Source organism: Dasypus novemcinctus, chromosome Y, assembly GCF_030445035.2.
Source record: "Dasypus novemcinctus isolate mDasNov1 chromosome Y, mDasNov1.1.hap2, whole genome shotgun sequence".
NCBI classification, from domain to species: domain Eukaryota; kingdom Metazoa; phylum Chordata; class Mammalia; order Cingulata; family Dasypodidae; genus Dasypus; species Dasypus novemcinctus.
Window position 1 is genome coordinate 18,590,332 of NC_092216.1, and position 6,618 is coordinate 18,596,949.

The 6,618-nt window shown below is 40.6% G+C and overlaps 1 pseudogene; it reads left to right on the plus strand.

The window, feature by feature from the left end:
* Positions 1-1,448: 1,448 nt before the first annotated feature.
* Positions 1,449-2,163, plus strand: LOC139438343 (calcineurin subunit B type 1-like; annotated as a pseudogene).
* Positions 2,164-6,618: the final 4,455 nt, after the last annotated feature.

A 6,618-nucleotide genomic window follows, 5' to 3' on the forward strand; every position in this document is an offset into this window, starting at 1 on the left:
TTTCTTCTCAGTTTCAAAATCCACAGCTGTAGGGGCATTTCACTTGATTATAGGTGTTGTCTATAATCAAATTTGATGAGATTTTTTACTTAATATTGTGGTGGGATAAATGCACTTTGCATATGTGCCACAAAAAATAATTTTCTTGAAACCGGTCCACCCTGTTGGTGTGAACCTGTTATAAATGGGATAATTTGATTTAATTATTGCAGTAAGATGTGACTTAGGGTTGGTCTTCTTTAAAAATGGATGTAATCTTTCTACAATTGCCTCTTCTATCACTTTTACTGGACCTGTAGTTAGCGCTGTGGTTGGTGTATACACAGGAGAACTGAATCTCTGGACTGTCCATATCACAGCCAGGCCCTGAGCCCTAGCAGACTTGCAATTCCTACCCTCTGGTTTTTTGGACTTACCCTGGCTAGTGAACAGGAGGTGAAGAAGGTCAACAACCACACCAGGAGCCAAGAGAGCCTACAACTGTGATTAGGAGAATTGCATCCATCATCCATGTGGAATCTAAGTCCCCTATCAACATAGAGGTAGAGTGGACATAACCATGCCAGGGTCCACAGGATGGAGGAATAGAGTATGGATTAGAGTGAATTAACTAATATTCTACTATGGAACTATTGTGATTAGTAATGGAAGATATTGTAGCTTTGATGTGTGAAAATGTCCATGATAGCTGCTGAGGGTAGGGAGAGGGAAGAAGAGATATGATGTGGGGGCATTTTCGGGACTTGGATTTGTCCTGAGTGGTGCTGCAGGGATAGATGCTGGACATTGTGTGTTCTTCCATGGCCCACTGGGTGGACTTGTGGAGAGTGCAAACTACAATGTAAACCATTATCCATGTGGTGCAGCAGCGCTCCAAAATGTAGTCACCAAATGCAACGAATGTCCCATGATGATGAACAAAGTTGTTGATTTGGGAGGAGTGGTGTGAGTGGGGTGTGGGTATATGGGAACATCTTATACTTTTTGAATGTAACATTAAAAAAAAATAAAGAAAAAAAATGGATGAACACAGCTTTTTCGTGCCCTGAGGTTGGTCAGCAGGAGCCACTGCAGTCAGTTGTCACCTCTCTGGCGCTAGCGCGAAGCTACAACCCCCAGCCGCCTGGCCCCCTCTCCTGCTCTTCCCCTCCTTGTCTTTTCCCCCCTTTTCTCTCCTCCACCCCTGTCTTTGAATCTGCACTCTAATTTCTTTTCTTTTCTCTGCTTCCCCCCATCCCCACCCTCTCCCTTGCTTGCCCAGTCACCCCACCGGCCCAGGCCCCACAACGCAGCCTCCCTTCGCCCACCTGCACCCACCCTCCCCCGCGGGGGCCTGAGGGCAGCAGCCGCCCCATGCCAGCGCAGTTGACCCCTGGCTTGCTGCTCCAGCCTGTCTGAGCGCCCACACTCTTCTCCAACAGAGTGAGCCGCAGGACCTGCTGAGCAAAATGGGAAATGAGGCAAGTAGCCTTTGGAAATGTGCTCATACTTTGATGCTGATGAAGCTAAAAGGTTAGGAAAGAGATTTAAGGACATCGAATTGGACAATTCTGGTTCTTTGCATGTAGAAGAGTTCATGTCTCTGCCAGAGTTACAACAGAATCGTTTAGCACAGCGAGTAATAGATATATTCCACACGGATGGGAATGGAGAAGTAGACTTTAAAGAATTCATTGAGTGGCTCACTCTGCATGTGGTGCAGCAGTGCTCCAGAATGTCTTCGCCAGATGCAGAGGATGTGTCACGATGATGAAAGAGGTTTTTCATGTGGGAGGGGTGTGGTGGGTGGGGTGGGGGGTATATTGGGACCTCGTATTTTTTGAATGTAACATTTAAAAGAAAATAAAGAGGAAGAAAAAAAGAATTCATTGAGGGAGCCTCTCAGTTCAGTATCAAAGGAGACAAAGAACAGAAATTGAGGTTTGCATTCCATATCTATGACATGGATAAAGATGGTTATACTTCCAATTGAGAACTCTTCCACATGCTGAAGGTGATGGTGGGGAACAAACTGAAAGATACACAGTAAAGCAAAGTGTAGAAAAAAACACAATAAATGCAAAAAAAAAAAAAAAGGATGGAGATGGAAGAATATCTTTTGAAGAATTCTGTGCTGTTGTAGGTGACCTAGCTATCCACCAAAAGATGATGGTAGATGTGTGACTCTTTTAAAGAGTACTACTGAACACTTTTGCTTTCTTCTCCATCTCTGAAAATCTGCTCGAGATGTCCAGCAATGCTCTCTGTGTGTATTTAAATGGAAGTATTTTTTTCTGTGAAGCTACATTTTCCAACCTGAGCCTCATGAAGGCAACTAGGTGTTATTGAACTCTTACTCTCTCAGTAACTCAGTGTAGCACTTTAAAGACTGAAGGACAACAAAATGGGAAGAGCATATCAATGTGGTGGAGAAAGGAAAGGAGTTGGCTTTTTATTTTATTTTTCTTCATCTTTTATAACAAGAAAGTATCTATATATACATGTGTAAATACTTATATATGTTGTTTTCCATATATGTAGTTGGTTGGCTTTAATTTAATATACTTGATTCAGAAACAAAATGATAGTATAAAAGGGGCAAGCTGAATATAGCTGTTCAAAATCATGGCTATATACATCCTTACTTTTATTTCACATAGTTGTATATATAGATAGAAGACTGTGCAATTTGAGCTGGGTGTTAAACAGCTATTTTCCTTTTCCTGTGCTTTCTCCTTTGAGAAATTAACCAAGCATTTGTTAACATCCTATTATTTACCTTAATTACACATTTGTAACAATGGGGTCTTTAACTTTACTTATATCTATCTGTCTATATAGCCAGGGATTATCTCTCATTGTGGAGCTGCTTTTAATACATCTCTACCTGATAAGAGTATAGTTCAGTACTATTGCCAAGAGCTAGTCTTCTGTTCATATTGTGATTGCACAACGTCGATGGCTGCTTCATTCTGTTACTACGTAACTCAGTGCCTTGACGTTTATTAAATTTCCCTGAGTAAATGTCAGTTATGTGCAATTGCTATTTTATAGAAGAACAGAAACTGTCCAAGGCAATCATGATTTAGTTTATGCATTACTTAATGAAGAATATCTGAAGTAATCATGTAACTGCATGGGATTTACATTTTCTGTTTCATGACATGGTTAAAATGATTTGTCATTAAATTTATGTTGGAACCTTAGATTTCCCTTCTGTGTTTTAAAAGCCTTGGAGCTTATCTCAATATCTGGTGATATTTAGTGTGCGTGAATGGATCTGAACACCCAAACATATTTGTGATATAAATGGGAGAAATCTTGTTAATGTATTTGTCACAGAAGAGAAAAGTTTTATCCAAATTTAAACCTTTTAAGTTTCTTTACACAGGCATAGAGAGTGGATGACAGTTTTCTTCATCTGTTCATACAATTTGTAATGAATGATAATAACTTAATAAATTTGTGTAATATAAAAAATTGATGAATACAGACAGAGGGGCTGTAGAGGAAGAGAGCAGAGGCTGAAAAAACAAGCTGCAATAATTGAAGCAATGAGAGCCAGAGAAGACTGATGCCCAGATTTGGACATTTGCAGGACCTCAGAAGAGTAGGCTTATAAGTTAATAAATTCCCATTGGAAAACACAAATATATTTCTCATATATTGCCTTGGCAGTCTTCAAAATCTAAATCAGTTTGGGAAGAAAATAACAAAATTTGAATTTATGTACATATGCAAACCCTCAAAACATTTTTTTTTAAAGTAAGAAGTTGCATAGCCATATTAGTCCCTTTTTTCTGCTACTGTTCATGTGGACATGGCTTGTATATATAATTACTTTCTCCCACTACTGATTCCATATTTGTCTTATGCTCAGCAAGCACCTCCTCAAATCCTGGTTATTAGCTTCATGGGACAACACAAACCATCATTGCTATAGGGTCTGGTACATTAGTAGTCCTACCTATGTTGTGTGGGGTATTAGTCAGGAATCTCTAGGGAAACAAAACCAACAGGAAATGCCTGTAAATAGTATAATTTTTATAAAATTGTCTCAGGCAACCACGGGCAGGCTGCAAGTTCAGAGACTCTGATGAAGGTCCTGGATGAGTTCCCCAGGAGATGCTGATTGTCTGAAGTAGAGATGGCAATTCTATCTCTGAGAACTGAACTGGCTTCTCCTATTAAGGCCTTCATCTGATTGGATAAGACATCAGCCTTTGCTGACAGCAATCTCCTCATTTGATTGTAGATGTAACCAGCCATCTATGCAATCAACTCACTGATCATTAAAGTCCATGGACTGTCTTGTATTAATATTATAATGAGCCCAGTGCTTGCTTGAACAACTAACTGGGCACCATTAACAGTCCAAGTTGACACATCACTTGTCAACTTGGCCACCGTACATAAAATTCCAAAACATTTTCAACCCCTAAATAAAAATAACAGTGATATATTCTTTTCCTCCTAACAATACTCAATTGCCCTGCATACAAACAGAAACACACTAACCCCCTCTGCCCCACCCCCAGAATACTGTGTAAGTTCTTTGGTGAAACTCACTCATAAAATTGGCATCTTTAAATACAATGACATAAAACTAAAACAACTTATATGGTAAGGGGAAAGATAGGGGAGAGAGCAAGATATTCATTTTATATACAAATACAAACATATTCAAAACAAAACAAGGAAGAAACATTCATGACTATTACAATCTTTTATCTGTAACTGGTCCTATGTTCAAAGTTCATATTTACAACTACCTTCTTCCACTACCCATTCCATGTTCCCTTTACCATCAGCAAGCACCTCAGAATACCGTGGTTTTTTGCCTGGTGGGAAAATCCAAACTTCCATTCCTGATTTTTCTGAGCCATTATTAGTACTACCTTGATTATATTTCATAGTTTTCCACTGTTTTTCATAAAAAACCATGCTAGTGCTAAGTACTTAGATACCCTAGGGGACCTTCTGCTTTACCTCCAAGGGTACTTGCAGTCCTATATCCCCTTGATAGGCCAGATGAATCACCCCAGCCAGTACAGTAACTCCTTTCTTTCCTGTTGATTCAGAGGCATGGGGAGCCCAAAGTTGACAGGTAGCAGTCTTACTTTCCAGTTAAAATCAATTCTTGTTTTCCCTGGTGGAAGCACTCATTCTTTTGGAATGAATAACTGTAGACCAGAAGAGCTTAAGCCTCCAGGCACAAGTAGCATAAATCTTCTAGTGAATCACCAGCAGTAATAGTGAAAGGTACCACTCCCATTTCCATCCATTGAATCCTGGCTATGGGAGAAATAGCACCATGGAGTCAATGCTGATTTAGAGCATGCAGAGCCTCATGGAGAACATTGCCCCAGCCCTGCAAAGTATTGCCACCTCGTTGGCACCATAATTAAGTCTTCAAAAGGCCATTCCATGGTTCTTTCAATTCAGCTATTTGAAGATAATGGGGCACTTGGTAAGACAAATGATTTCCATGAGTATATGCCTGTTCTTGCACATCATTTGTTGTGAAGTATGTTCCTTAATCAGAAACAATGCTGTATGGAATGTCACGGTGCTGGATAAGATATTTTTCCATCCATAGCTGGTAGTTTTGGTAGAAGCATTGTGTGCAAGTAAGGCAAAAGTTACTCATAGTATGTGTCTATTCCAGTTAAAACAAATCACTGCCACTTCCATGATGGTAGGTGTCCATCATAATCAACCTGCCACCAGGTAGCAGCCTGGTCACCTCAGGGAATGGTGCCACTCCAGGGACTGAGTGCATGTCTCTGCTGCTGGCAAATTGGGTCCTCAGCAATGGCTGTAGCCAGGTCAGCCCTGGTGAGGGGAAGTGCATGTTGCTGAGCCCATACATAACCTCCATTTCTACTACCATGTCCACTTTGTTCATGAGTCCATTGAATAAGGAAAGAACATCTGGGGAAAGAGGGTGGCTGTTATCTACAGGTGGGTCATCTTATCCATTTGATTATGAAAAGCTTCCTCTGCTGATGTCACTCTGGTTAACGTTCAGAAGGCACAAATATTTTCATGTTGCTGCCCACTCAGAAATGTTTATCTACATACCTCTTCCCTGGACCTCTTTGTCCCCAATTTTCCAGTCATGTTCCTTCCAAGATCCTGATCATCCAGCCAAACCATTGGTGAAAGCCCATAAATCAGTGTACAAATGCACCTCTGACCATTTTTCCTTTCAAGCAAAATGAACAACCAGATGAATTGCTCAAAGTTCTATAAACTGAGAGGCTCTGCCATCACCGCTGTCCTTCAGGGACTTCCCAGCATTAGGCTGCAATTCTGTAGCTCTTTACTTTTGGATGGTAATTCCATATTGTGCAGAACCATCTGTAAACAATACCTGAGTTTTCTCTTCCTCAGTTTACTGATGATAAGGAACTCACCAAGAGGCCATAATTTTCAGCTGGGACAGAGAAGGAAATGTGGCAGGAGTGTGCATTTGGGGCACTTCCTCATATAAACCATTTGTGCCCTCAGGACCCACCAGAGCCATATATCCTATATACAATATCCACTTTATGATCAAGCAAAGCTGTGAACAGCCGACTTTCTGGTTTGGTGAGTCAGATAATACCCATCTTATGAGAGGCATGTCAGTTAATT